The 13,137-nt window shown below is 47.6% G+C and overlaps 1 protein-coding gene across 1 annotated transcript in view; it reads right to left on the bottom strand.

Annotated features, from left to right (window-relative positions):
- The window catches only part of LOC144164308 (uncharacterized), a 98,503-nt gene that overhangs the window by 71,599 nt on the left and 13,767 nt on the right, over positions 1 to 13,137 (bottom strand). The window lies entirely within an intron of this gene.

The raw sequence follows: 13,137 nt of genomic DNA, 5'->3' as shown, positions 1-13,137 counted from the left end.
AGGCTTGATTTTTGCGAAATGAAATCCTACATCCACTGCAGGAAAAAAATTTCTTCCGTCACCTGCTGTCGCCGGTGCCACTATAGCTTCTGGCGGCAATTTAAGAAATCAAGCGACAGGAGTTACGAAAGGTTCCACTAGATAGGTTCCACGTTGTGCTTGGAATCCATGTAGAGTAGGCAAACGTGGTTCTATAAACGTTGAAGTAGGGCGCCTCGAGTAACGCACATCTCCGCCGTACGGCAGCGCTGGCATCGAGGCACCCTGCCTGGAGCAGTGGAACGCGGTAAATTTAAATTGACTTAAGCAAACCTTTAGTTTGTTTACTTTGGGAGGAGCGTGACGGAAGAGGAACAGCATGAGAGGTTAGCGGGGAAGCAAAGGGGGGCATTTACTTGGCAAATGTCAACAAAGACTATCGCCTTTTGACATTTGCAACGGAAAGAGCAGATACGCGACCAATTTTTTTTTATGCTTCACTTTGACTGTGCGGAGTGCCGTATTTTCGTGCGCATAACCCGCCCCTGCATATAATCCGCACCCAGAGTTATATAAAGGAACCCTATCCGCACCCCGTCTTTCAGTCCGCTGGAAAAGAAAAAAAAATTGTCTCGTATTGCCCGCACATTTGATACAGGAAATGCTGCACCAAACGTACTGCTCAAGCAAGACATGACATACTATGTAGGCTAAACAAGCGTATATTTAGCAAGGTACACTGACTGCAAGGCGAAAGTCGCAATTCACTCAGTGTCACTGCTCTCGCTGGAGCTGCCACTTGAGCCGCAGTCCTCACTGTTGTACACAAGGTCATCTTTGGTTCCATCCATGTTGTTTGTGATGCAGCATTTTTTAAGCTTTTTTGCTCCGTCTCACCTGGAATTGCCCCTCATGCCTTGGCAATCCACTGGCAGAATAGTGCAATATCAGGCCTTTGTACGCGTCCTGTTGGCTTAGTCAGTGTTACTACGTAGGAGCTTCACGGTACAACGCGCATTGCCGTGAAGCTGCACTGAAGGAAAAACCTCGCGTATTATCCGCCCCCCTACTTTGCCACTGAAATTTTCGCATTTTTGGGGGGTGGTTTACGCGCAAAAATACGATAGTTTTCAGTAGTTTAGCACTGTTTTCACACTTTGGCAGTTGTGGGAAGGGGGTGGAAGGGGAACGGGAGGAACAGGTACGCTCTAGACGTGGGTTCCATGGTGGGCTCCAACGTTTCCGGTTCCATGGCCGAGCATTCAACCAAAACATGGAAGACTGAAAGACCCTCACCACATCTGGTGCAGTTCGGCGGCTGGTCACCAGTCAGGAGGTAGGAATGCGTGCCATGTGTGTGTCCTATTCGTAGTCTGCATCGCCAGACCTCAAAGGCCCTGCTTTTTTCCCTGGTACAGTGGTGAGACAGCTGCGCATATTGCGCAGATTTGATACAAATTTGTTTTCCTGCGCCAGGCTGCTCCAAAAGCTTGAAAATTGCAAAAATTGCGCCAAACTGCTCCAAAAACGCTGCTCCCGTCGGTTTCAGTGGGGAAAAAGGCTTACTGATGGCATAATTTTCCAGCACCCCCAAGGTTATGCTGTTTATAAAGGTTTAATTGATTGATCATTCAATAAAAACCTGCATAAAATTGTCCCCGTTATAGTTTTTTCGAAAGTCAGTGTGGGTTGCACATGCTATATTCTGTGCGTTTTAAATTATCCCATCGAAAACCATTGCAAAGTCGTGTAGAAAAAATATGTGTACTGAGGCGTCAAACTACTTGTGCAAGTTGATTAAAAAACGGCAATTTTTGGAGCGCCGTATCTCCGGAACGACATTACTGGGCGCCGCCATCTTGGTATGGTAAAGATGTGAAATCATGGTTGGGTAAAGATGTGAAAACATGGTCGCCGGGCAAAGCAGTTGCTTGTGGTTTAGGCAGAGCGCTTTTCGCCGATTCCACCTTGGTTTTATGTATGGGGGTGGCTGGGTTTACATTCTGTAGTTTGATCTGTTGCGGGAAGTTCCGCGACTCGAAAGACGGGAGTTAATCAAAAACAACATGGCGCCCGCGAATTCGCTGTGTTTCAGCCTTGAGTGTGAGTCCGGCGCATGCTTGAAGGGAAATTTCGGACTCATTGCGGGGTTATAAAACGCTGAGTTATTGCTACCTTTCACAGCAAGCTTGCGGCCGGCGGGAATGGGACGATCGACACTTCGGTGTGGCGGCGCAGGCTACATCGCCGCAAAATGTTCAAGCAGTGTCCGATAGCAGGACAGGCTATTATTGCACACTAGCAATAATGTTTCATTTATCTGAAGTGAAATTTAATGCCAAGAGGGAGGTGGCTATACATACCAACGGTACTCAGATTACAATGTTAGTGAACGTGCACCTTGGGGATTGAATGGAGGGCTGGTGGGGTGCGACGACTACTGTCACCGCGCTTTGCGCAACTTTTGCCGTGGATCTACGCTTGTGCGTAAAGACAAGTGTGGGATTACAAAAATAACAATTTCGGCATTCACAGGATAATAAAAATGCCTTAAAATTGCTTAGTTTTTCAATTCGATATTTTCAATGGCACCCCACGCTGTCTATGCATAGCACCTGAGAATTTAAAAATGGATTGTAAAAAGGTAGTGAAGTTGTGATACTCTGGAAGAAGACTTTATTGAAAGGCTGTTTCACTGTTATGTACGTTCAAAACCAATTAAAAAGTACACTTTTCCTCTGTGAGTTGCCAAAAATGTAATTTTTTCGCCTCCTAAGGTGACATAATAAATGTCGCTCTTCTGCTCCAAATCAAGGTTCTTCTGCTCCAAAATCTAGATTTCGCTGCTCCAAAAACTGCTCCCAAATCTGATTCAGCTGTCTCACCCCTGCTGGTAGCTGATCGGCCAATTATAGGTTGTACCAAGTGAAGCTTGTTGTTTACTTCTCCGTCCCATTCTTTCTGCCAGAGCTGAAGGAGAATGTGTTTTACTGCTGGTTTCAATCCATGTAACGAGCTTGCGTGATGTCAATACTGGTTATTTCAGCTGCTCTGGCAGCAGCCTGGTCGGCTTCCTCGTTGCCAGCTATGCCACCATGGCCAGGAACCCAACACACTATAATTTCTAAATTTAGCTGGTGTGCTTTGTACAGAGCTTTAAGAAGGGCAGTAAATGTGGGATTCTTGGTGCTTTTTCCAGTGGACAGAGCCGTGACAACGCTGAGTGAGTCTGTGAAGCTAACAGACTTATGTATTTTGCTTGTGATAATGTGGTCCACAGCCAGATATACTCCGTATGCTTCTGCTGTAAATATGGTTGTGTTTGTATGCATTGTTTTTGCTATTGAAAGCTGCTGTCCAACAGCTGCACAGGCCACAGCCGATTTGGTCTTCGATGCATCAGTGAAAAACTGAGCAGCCTTGTACTTGTCATGGAGGTATGCAAAGTGCTGTTTGACTTCCAATAGTGAGCCTTTCCTGTCTACTTGTCTAAATGAGGTGTCGCATGATATTATGCTCATATCACAGGGTGCCACGCGTTCATTTGGGGTCATCTTGAGGGTGTCATCAAACGAGATGGATAGGTTTGTAGAGATGGAGTTAATCACCAGTGGAAATGGTTGAGCTAAGGAAGGTCGATTTGAAAAGAGCAGCATTCTTGAGTTATCTCTTATCAGCGAGTCATACGGGTGCTGAGGCTGTGACGTAACCTTCAGGGCATAGGTAATACCAATAAAAGTTCGCTGGTACTCCTAAGACCAACAGTCTGATTCAGCATAGAGGCTCAGTACTGGACTAGTGTGGAAGGCCCCTGTGGCCAACCTGATGCCCAGATTGTGGATAGGATCAAGCAGTTTCAGCGCAGTGTTAGAGGCTGACCCGTAAACTACACATCCATAATCTAGGCGGGACAAAACAAGACTTTTGTACAGGTGTAGTAAACACTTCTTGTCAGTGCCCCATTTCATGTGTGCTAGTATCTTAAGCACATTCATTGACTTCAAACACTTCAGTTTCAGGTGCTTCAGGTGGGGAGTGAAAGAGAGTTTCGAGTCAAAGATCAATCCGAGAAACTTACGTCCTGTTTTAACAGGAAGCAGTTGTCCATTTAAGTAGATTTCTGGTGCAGGGGCAATGCCCCTTTTTTTCGAGAACAGTAGACAGGCACTTTTTGAGGGGTTAAACTTGAAGCCATTCTCATCTGCCCATTTCGAGAGCTTATTCACTGACAGCTGAATTTGGCGTTCACAAAAGGAGAGATTGCAGGACTTGTAGCCGATCTGCACATCGTCAATATACACTGAGTAAAACACGGTTGGCGGAAGTACAGTACGTAGGGAATTCATTTTTACAATGAAAAGTGTGCAGCTCAGCACACCTCCATGCGGCACCCCTGTCTCTTGTGTGAATGGTTTAGACAGAGTACTGCCTATCCTTACACGAAATGTCCTATCAGAGAGGTAGCTTTCAATTGTTTTTAGCATATTTCCTTGTATCCCAAGGGCACAAAGATCTCTCAATATACCAAACCGCCAAGTAGTATCATAGGCCTTTTCAAGGTCAAAGAATACAGACAGAAAGTACTGTTTATGCGCGAACGCATATCTTATTTGGGACTCCAAGCACACAAGTTGGTCAAGCGTGGATTTTTGTTCTCGAAAGCCACGCTGGAATGGATCCAGGAGCCTGTTTGCTTCTAGAAAATGCATTAATATTCGGTTGACCATTTTTTCAAATACTTTGCACAAACAGCTAGTCAGAGCTATAGATCTGTAGCTAGATGCAACTGCTGGGTTCTTCCCTTCCTTCAATACTGGAGCAACAATGGCCTCTTTCAGTCTTGGAGGGATATATCCATTGTTCCAGATCCTATTAAAAAGTGACAGCAATGCAAGTTGAGTTTCTGGGTGCAAGTTCTTGATCATTTCATAGTGAATATTGTCAGGTCCAGGTGCTGCTTTACCAAGTGTGTTTAGGCAAGCTTCGAACTCAGCAATAGAGAACTCAGCATTATATGCCTCACTTGGAGGTGATCTACGATGAAGTTGCAGTTTTTCTTCCCTACGTTTCAATTTAAGAAACTTGGCTGAGTAGTGCGCTGCACTTGAAACCGACTCAAAGTATGCTCCCAGTGCATCCGCCTGATCTTCCAGAGTGCCACCAGCATTATCAACTAGAGGGCGGGGGCAAGTCTGCTGCCCTTGCAACTTGCGTATCCTATTCCATACTTTATTTTGGTCGGTGTAAGAGTTAATGCCCTCTATGTACTTCTCCCAACTCTCACTTTTTGCTATCCGTCTCACTCTTCTCGATTGGGATTTGATGCGTTTGAAGTTTATGTAGTTTTCAGTCGTGGGAGAGTTACGGAAGAGGCGCCATGCTGCATTTTGTTTTTTCCTAGCACTTTGGCAGTCCTCATTCCACCAAGGAATCGGCTTTCTTTTTAGGTTACCAGAACTTTGTGGGATACATTCACTAGCAGCTTCAATTATGTGCTTTTCGATAAAGGAAAGTGCGCTGTCAGTGTCCAGTGAATCTAGATAGTCACGTGGAAGACAGGTGAGCTGTCGAAACTTTTTCCAGTCAGCAGACCCCATCCTCCATCGTGGTACACTGTTCTGCCCATGTGTCGACACTACCTTTTCTTTCAGCACGATTGGAAAGTGGTCGCTTCCATAAGGGTCATCCAGGACGTGCCAGTCCAGTAGTGGGAAGAGAGTAGCAGTGCAGAGAGCTAAGTCAACTGATGAGGATGTTTTGTGCGTGGGACTAAAGTATGTGGGCTTCTTTTTGTTCAGTTTGCAAGCTCCAGTGGAGACTAGTAATTTTTCTATCATTCGCCCTCTTGAATCGTAGTTTTCACAGCCCCAGAGAGGATGATGGGCATTGCAGTCTCCTGCTATTATGTACGGCTCTGGAAGCTGGTCCATTAGATTTTCAAATTCAGATTTCTGTAGTCGCTTGTCTGGGGGAATGTAAATAAAGCAAATTGTTATTAGTCGCTGCAACCATATAACTCTCACAGCTACAGCCTCTAGTTCAGTCCTGAGTTTAACTTCCTTAGCTGTGGTTGAGCTTTGAAGGATAAGAGCCACACCACCTGATGGTTGGTTGGTGTTTTGCCTGTCCTTTCTGTATGTGATGTACTGGGGCAAAAAGTCTGTGTGTTTGCTGCTTAAGTGGGTTTCTATGAGACACACTGGCAGAGGTGCATGCTCCCAGAGCAGCTCTTTAACATCATCCAAGTTTTTCAGAAGCCCACTGCAGTTCCACTGCAGTACACTACAAAAAGCCATTGCTAGTATTGTGACGTTTGTTACTAAAGACAGTCTCAGCTTGTTAGCTGCCAGAGCCTTTTCCAGTAGGAGACACCTTAGGGAGCTCTGCTTTTTTGATCACTTCCTGGGAGTTCGTACGCTCCAGCGGTTTGTGGCGATCCTTCGGCGTGATTGACGTAGAGGATGCCTCACTTGTGTCCATAGCCTCAAAAGAAGGCTTCTTTGTTGACGGTTTGAGACCTGGGGCCTTGGCTGGCCTCCGGTTCTCCTGTGAGGTTACAACCGTCTCAGTGGTGTTAGTCAGCTGTGCAGACCGTGAGGCTGCAGCTGACACATTGGCCGTTTTCGGGCCACCATTTCCTTGAGGTGCAGCAGGTGTTGCTGTTTGCACCTGGGGGGCTGAAGATGTCTCCTCAGGCCCTCCCAATGAGGTCCCTGATTGGACAGTTGCCGCACGTGGCGCCGCCCGCTGACGCGCCACGTCGGCGTGTGCTATCTTATGCGTGATAGCAAGACGCCTGCGTGCTTCGGGGTAAGAGATGTTTTCTTTTACTTTCAACGCAATGATTTCTTTTTCTTATTTTCATTGCTGGCCTGAGCGTGAGTATGCAGCATGGTCACCGCTGCAGTTGACACAGTGTGGTGGGGCAGTGCAGCTTTCTGACACATGGTTGGTTTTGCTGCATTTTGCACATGTCTGCTTACCCCTGCAACTCTGTGATCCATGGCCAAATTTCTGACAAGTATAGCACCGGCGCGGGTTGGGGATGTAAGGTCTGACTCGGATTTTCGCGTAGCCAGCTTCTACGGTCTTTGGGAGAACCGTTGTGCCAAAGGTGAGAACAATGTGCTTGGTGGGGATTTCTTTGTTTTCGCGGCGGATGACTATCCGCTGGACTTTGATGACATTTTGCTCAAGGAAGCCTTCAAGGAGTTCATTTTCAGTAAGGTCTAGGAGGTCTGCTTCACTTATAACACCTCGCACGGTGTTCATGGAGCGGTGAGGACTAACAGTAACAGCAGTGTCACCAATTTTGTCAACTTTGAGGAGCTTGTCACATTGAGTCTTATCTTTAACTTCAATCAGTAGGTCGCCATTGGACATTTTTTGTGCCTCGTAGCCCGCCCCAATGAGGTTCGACAGACATTTGGACACAAGAAATGGTGACATCTTTCTCATTGTTGTGTTCTCATTTTCCGAGTGCATCACGTAAAAGCGTGGAAAACACTCTTGCCTCTTTGAAAGAAAAAATTCAAAGGTGGTTGCCTCGGTGCGCCCCCTTTTAAGAGAGCGATTCATGGAAAAGGGATTTGTAGATGCCATACAACAAGTATGTGTTCGGTGGCAAGGCAGGTCGCCCACCACCGAGCCCAACAAGGGAACGTGGCTTTTTCAGCACACGCTAACCGTACATTGCCACTATAACCCTATGCTTGAAATCAAGAGTGATGTCTTTGCACAGGGTTAACCCTCGCCGCCTGGAGAAGCATGTAAGCAAAGAAGGAAAGAGATGACAGGACAGGGTTGGGAAAGACGATAGGAAAGCAAAAGAATGAAGAAGAGGACAGGAAAAGGCGACTGGCTGATTCCCCCCAGGTCGGGTCAGACTGGGGGCACCGTCTACGGGAAGCGGGGCCGAAGTGGTGTGTTGCCTCTGCCAGGGGGCCATAAAGGTCCAACACTACCCTGGCTTTGGCTCAGCCCCCAGGATGCCCTTTTCCCCGGACACGGCAAAGCCACGCACAGCAGAGGACGTGGGTGGGTCCAACCCACATGGGCTCGGGGTCCGCGTTGTCGCCACTACCGTCACCTTGAAACGCAAGGCGCCCCTGCGGGCAGGCCACCTAACTGACCTGTCGCGACGACACATGACTGGACGTCTGTAATGGGGCCTCTAGCTTCATTTGACCGCATCACTTGAATGCTAACGTGCAGTTAACGCACGGAAAATTGTGTTTTATTGTTGGCCCGTATGACGTCATTCTTGCTCATAACACGTCACTGTGGCGCAAAATTTGGAAGTTTTTAAATAATTGTTGCTTTTTTTTCGTAAAAAAAAACATCTTTTGTGGCTGTAATGGAACGGAGTGAGATGCTGAATCCTAGTTCTTTCAAATTAAACGAAGTCGTATTTTCCCTTCATGGCTCCTTTAAAACAGCTTGCTGCTTTTTTTTTCACCGATTTCAATAATGGCATTAATTTTTGAGTAAGTCAAGTAGTTACCGAGGTTATTAGCGATAGCTAGCCATTTTTGGAGGAACGACAGACAAAAAAGTGTCGCTCATAAAACTCCAATGTTTATATTTTTGAATACTATGAACCCCGGTGAGTGCAGTAAGAGAATTCGTTTTTCGGTGCACCGCTTGTAACTAATTTTTCAGCCCATTAAACCTTCGTGTTTGAAATGGGCACTCGACATGGTTTCTTGCCAGTGGTGCCACCAAAATTTAGTGAGCTGAAAAATTAGTTCCAAGCGGTGCACCAAAAAACCGATTCTCTTACTGCACTCATCACCAGGGTTCATAGTATTGGAAAATATAAAGATTGGAGTTTTATGGCTAACACTGTTTTGTCTATTCTTTGTCCAGGAATGGCTAGTTATCGCTAATAATCTCGGTAACTACTTGACTTACTCAAAAAATAATGCCATTATTGAAATCGGTGGAAAAAAAGCATTAAGACTGGCAAGTTTCACAGAGTTTACTTATTAAAAATGAAAAGGACCTGTCTTGAGAGTACTGTCCCCCCTCAAACTGCAGAGGGGCGAAACAATTGACAGTGCTGAACAGTGGCGACTCCACACTGCGTGTGGATATGAACGCAGAAACCTGGATGGCACCACAACCAGCACGCTCGCTAGATCCGGCAACACTGTTCTTCCGCTCTGCAAGTCAAGGTCAAGGTCTGCACATTCGGCTTCCCAGCTGGCCCCACTGGCCTCAGAGTCCCCCTGGACATGCCTCTCCCTTCTTGCACAAACTGCTTTGAAGTAACGGAGCGCAGGACACGATTAGGGGCTCTGGTAGGACTCAGTGTTCTCATGCCTTGTTTTTCTCACTGCCTAATCGCAGCGAAATTCCGTCGAGTCGCCTACAACTCCCGTTTCGGTCCAAGCCACAAATTAATGATGCGCTCGATATTTCCACTGTGTACCTTTCCATGAATACATTTCTCAGCCCATGCTAAGGTGCTCCAATCCATCCTGCCCAATTCAGTAGGCTGGCCTTGCTCACAAGGCAACCCAATGCACCCAGGCACGCAAAGTGGGATAACTGTGACTGTGACTTCCGTGCTCTTCAAAGAGAGTCGCAAAGCAAGCATGGGCGAGGGTACACTCACAGTGCTCCCTCTCCACCACTGGGGCGCCCCTGGTCTGCACTGGCCGGTGCTCATGCGCTCCGGGCACCACTGGAACTGCAACAGAAGCGGTTGGCACACAACAAAGAAGCACTGCACTGGGAGATAACATCCAACACCACTCCCGGACATGCCAAAGTTCAAGCACGCTGCTTGGGGGCTGCAATGGGCATGCAATGCAGGCAACACTCGATAAGACAGGAAGCTGCTCCTGTAGGCATGCGGAAGAAGGGCTGTTTCCAAGGCTCAGCAACAGCGACAACCAAAAAACTAAACAAGACACTTGCAGCAAAAGCGAAGTCGTAAACACACCGACGCAAAACTCAAAGCAACACAGCAGTAGGTGCATCACGAGGCAAAAGTGGGGTGGACAAAATTTTTTCAATAGATTACGCTGTTAAAAACAGTAAGAAACAAAAAAAAAGACGAGAGTCGCTTCAGTCTCAACTGCAGCAACACGATGCCTTCGAGGACGCATTATGGAGAGCAGGGACTAGCTGAATCAGTTTCCAATCAGGGCACGAAAATTCCCGAGCAGCCGAGCAGCATGCCTCGGGCATGCCGCATAACAGAGACCATGCGTACCAGAGGCAAGGATGATGCGGACCATCGGCCAATGAGAGGAGCGGATGCACCTGTTTCGGCCAATCAGAACAAGAGTGGAATTGTGACAGTACACACACCTCTGCCCTTGTCACGGTGGGAAGGGAAATACCCACTCGAGGACCACTTCCTCTCTGACGATCGTGCAGCCTTGGTCGGACCCACACATACTATTCCCATGATGTAGAGAATCCTCAGACTGTGGGAATCCTTCGCTAGCATTTGCACAGTGCTGCACATGGTTGACGAAACAGGGTACGGCCATACACCCCACTACACCGCTGCCCTGCGCTTCCTCCACACATAAAACGGGTTTGAAAGCAAACTAGAAAACTCCCACCTAAGGGATTGATTGATTGATAATGAGCTTTAACACACCGACACTGTAGTGAAGGGCTTGAGATTAATTTTGACAGCCTGGGGATCTCTAACGTCCCCCCCAAGGGCACAACAAAACAAATAGGCTCAAGAACACGCACAACCAAACTTGAGTTTCCCGAAAGGAGGGCCATCGGTTCCTGTGTTATAGCAGGTACCAGTTCGGGTACCTAGCCACATCCCGTTTTCGCCAAACGTTTCGTTGTTCCCGTAACTGAGGGGGATTGGCCAAAGCAGTGCAGCAAGGGCGGACCATCAGAAGCAGCGTAGCACATGCTCGGGGAGGCTGCCCTGTCAAAGCACGTCAAGATGCCAGGCACAGGATGCCACAGTGGGAGGAGAAGACCACTTGCATGTCTTGAATCGTGCGGACAGGTCACATGATGCCCACCACTTTTGACTTCTCCACTGAGAACAGGCAGCATCATGTTGGAGGCCAAAGGACACAAGAGGACAGCCTACGTCAATGCAGGTGGTCAACAGACAGTCTGTCCCAACAAGCCAACTTACGGCACCGAACTCGTTGAACAACCATCCAAACATGAACAGAATTTCTATCGTAGACGACGCAGGGTTGAATAGCACAGCCACTGAAAAAGAAGAGCCTAGGCGGTCTCTTCTATTTGCCCGCTCAGAGCAGCTCTAAGCAGCTCCAAGGAGCTCTGAATCGCATTTGCCCATAGGAACTCTGTGGCAGGAGCAGCCCTGGGCTGCCCCGGAACTGCTCGAACCTACCCTGGGCAGGCAAATAGAAGAGGCCAAAGCTCTGAGCTACGTTCGGGCCAAAATGACACAAGGACCTTGAGAGTCCTTGCCCCTCCTGCCAACTCGAGCGAGTGAACAGCTTTGACCATCAGCTGTTGCTAGAACACTTCTATAAACGAGGTTTCCTGCCAGAACTTCTTGCTGGCGTCTTCGGAATAGACACCAGCAACAGCTGCTCAATGGGAAAGCATTCCGCAGACAACGGTGGTACAAGTCACAACCAGGTGCTGCCCCGATTAGCGAGCACCTTTGAAAGTGCGTTTGTAAACAAACCGCTCGTCGGTTCGCATTCAAGGGGCCGTTAAGACAAAATGCAAGGTTTTCTAGTCCAAAGACGTGCTGTTTCGTAGTATCCTCTGCACTTGTGTAGTATTGATTTTGGGAATTTACGTGTCGAAGTTACACTTGGGATAGCAGGCACACAATATAACTTATATTTTTCTGTTTTCTCTGCCAGCCTGAGCGAACCCCAACAACCTTCCCGCACTGTGCCATGAGTTGAGTGCAGAAAAGTAGCTAGAGTGTGGGATGTCCATTCTCCATTTTCCTTCATTAAGTCGCTCATTTGTGCGTTAGGAGAGGTGTCGGTGTTATTCCACCCAGGCAGCTTTTTCAATGAACCAAACCTTCACTTTGTATTCACAATCTCTTACAACTTCGTGCTACACCCTACTTTGTTTCACATTAACACCGGTCCGGTGACACCACTTGTTCACTTTCCTCGAAACTGAAGAAGACCCGTTTACACCTACTCTAATTGCAATTGCCACTACCCTGCCCTCTGTCTTGGTGAAAACAAAACAGTTTGCAGGAAATAAAAAAATTTGTTTCGAAGAAGACTGGGAGGAAAGAGACTTCATGGCAGCTATCTTTCCACAATGGCGGCCACATTTTCATTTCGATTCTAGAAGACCGTGCATCGACACTGGTCTCAGTGCTGAACAAAATAGCAGGACCGTGAGCCGAATCCATCATTGCAGAGAAAAGTACAAGCATCGCTTGAAATCTCTGCCTTTAAAAACAAACTGAAAAAGTCCAAAATACCCAAACAATAGAACACGCACCTGTTTCCCCTACCTGCGCCTGAAGTCTGTTACATGTTCTGCGTTTCTATCCTGATCTCGAGATCGGTGAAAGGCATAGCAAATGCACACCGATTTCTTCCTGTACTGTGTTCAGCTGAAGAAATGCACGTTTCGACGTAAGGTATGCTTTCCGTTACGCAATTTTTTATACCTACTTCTTTGACTCGAAATAACTCTGGCATTTAGCAAGCACTGCGAAGGAACCTCTCTCTATGTGCACTCTTCACTTCTTCATTCTCCTGTCAGCTGCTTTGTAGACAATAGTAACACAGATTGTCACGAAAACCTCGCCGAAATCCCCCATCTCTTATTCACCACACAGTAAAAGTTCCCCACCGCAAAAGAAGCGTGCGAATCAAGGTGAGGAGCAGCCGTCCATATACGTACCCCTTCCATAGTCCAAGCCCTGCATGGCTGCTCCATCTCTCAGAACATTCCGGCCTGGTATCCTGTGTGCAAAGAATGAAAAAGACTCGTCCAATGAAGCTGTGACGTCGGCACGGCACCTGCTGCTGCTACGGCCATCCCAGAACACAAGTGCCAATAATTACAGCCACTCACCCCGCCAGCTGGCCAGACACTCCCAGACTTTTGGCCATGTCCGTGGGTTGGGGTGGGGACTTTGCTTGCACCACGGTCGACAGCGACTGCACGGCCAACTGCTTCCGGGTCGAAGCCTTTCCAAGGGGA

Source organism: Haemaphysalis longicornis, unplaced genomic scaffold, assembly GCF_048455015.1.
Source record: "Haemaphysalis longicornis isolate Haplotype H1 unplaced genomic scaffold, Haemaphysalis longicornis Haplotype H1 scaffold_13, whole genome shotgun sequence".
Taxonomy (NCBI): Eukaryota; Metazoa; Arthropoda; class Arachnida; order Ixodida; family Ixodidae; genus Haemaphysalis; species Haemaphysalis longicornis.
The sequence above is the reverse complement of the archived record's forward strand: the minus strand, read 5'-3'. Positions and strand labels throughout refer to the sequence as shown.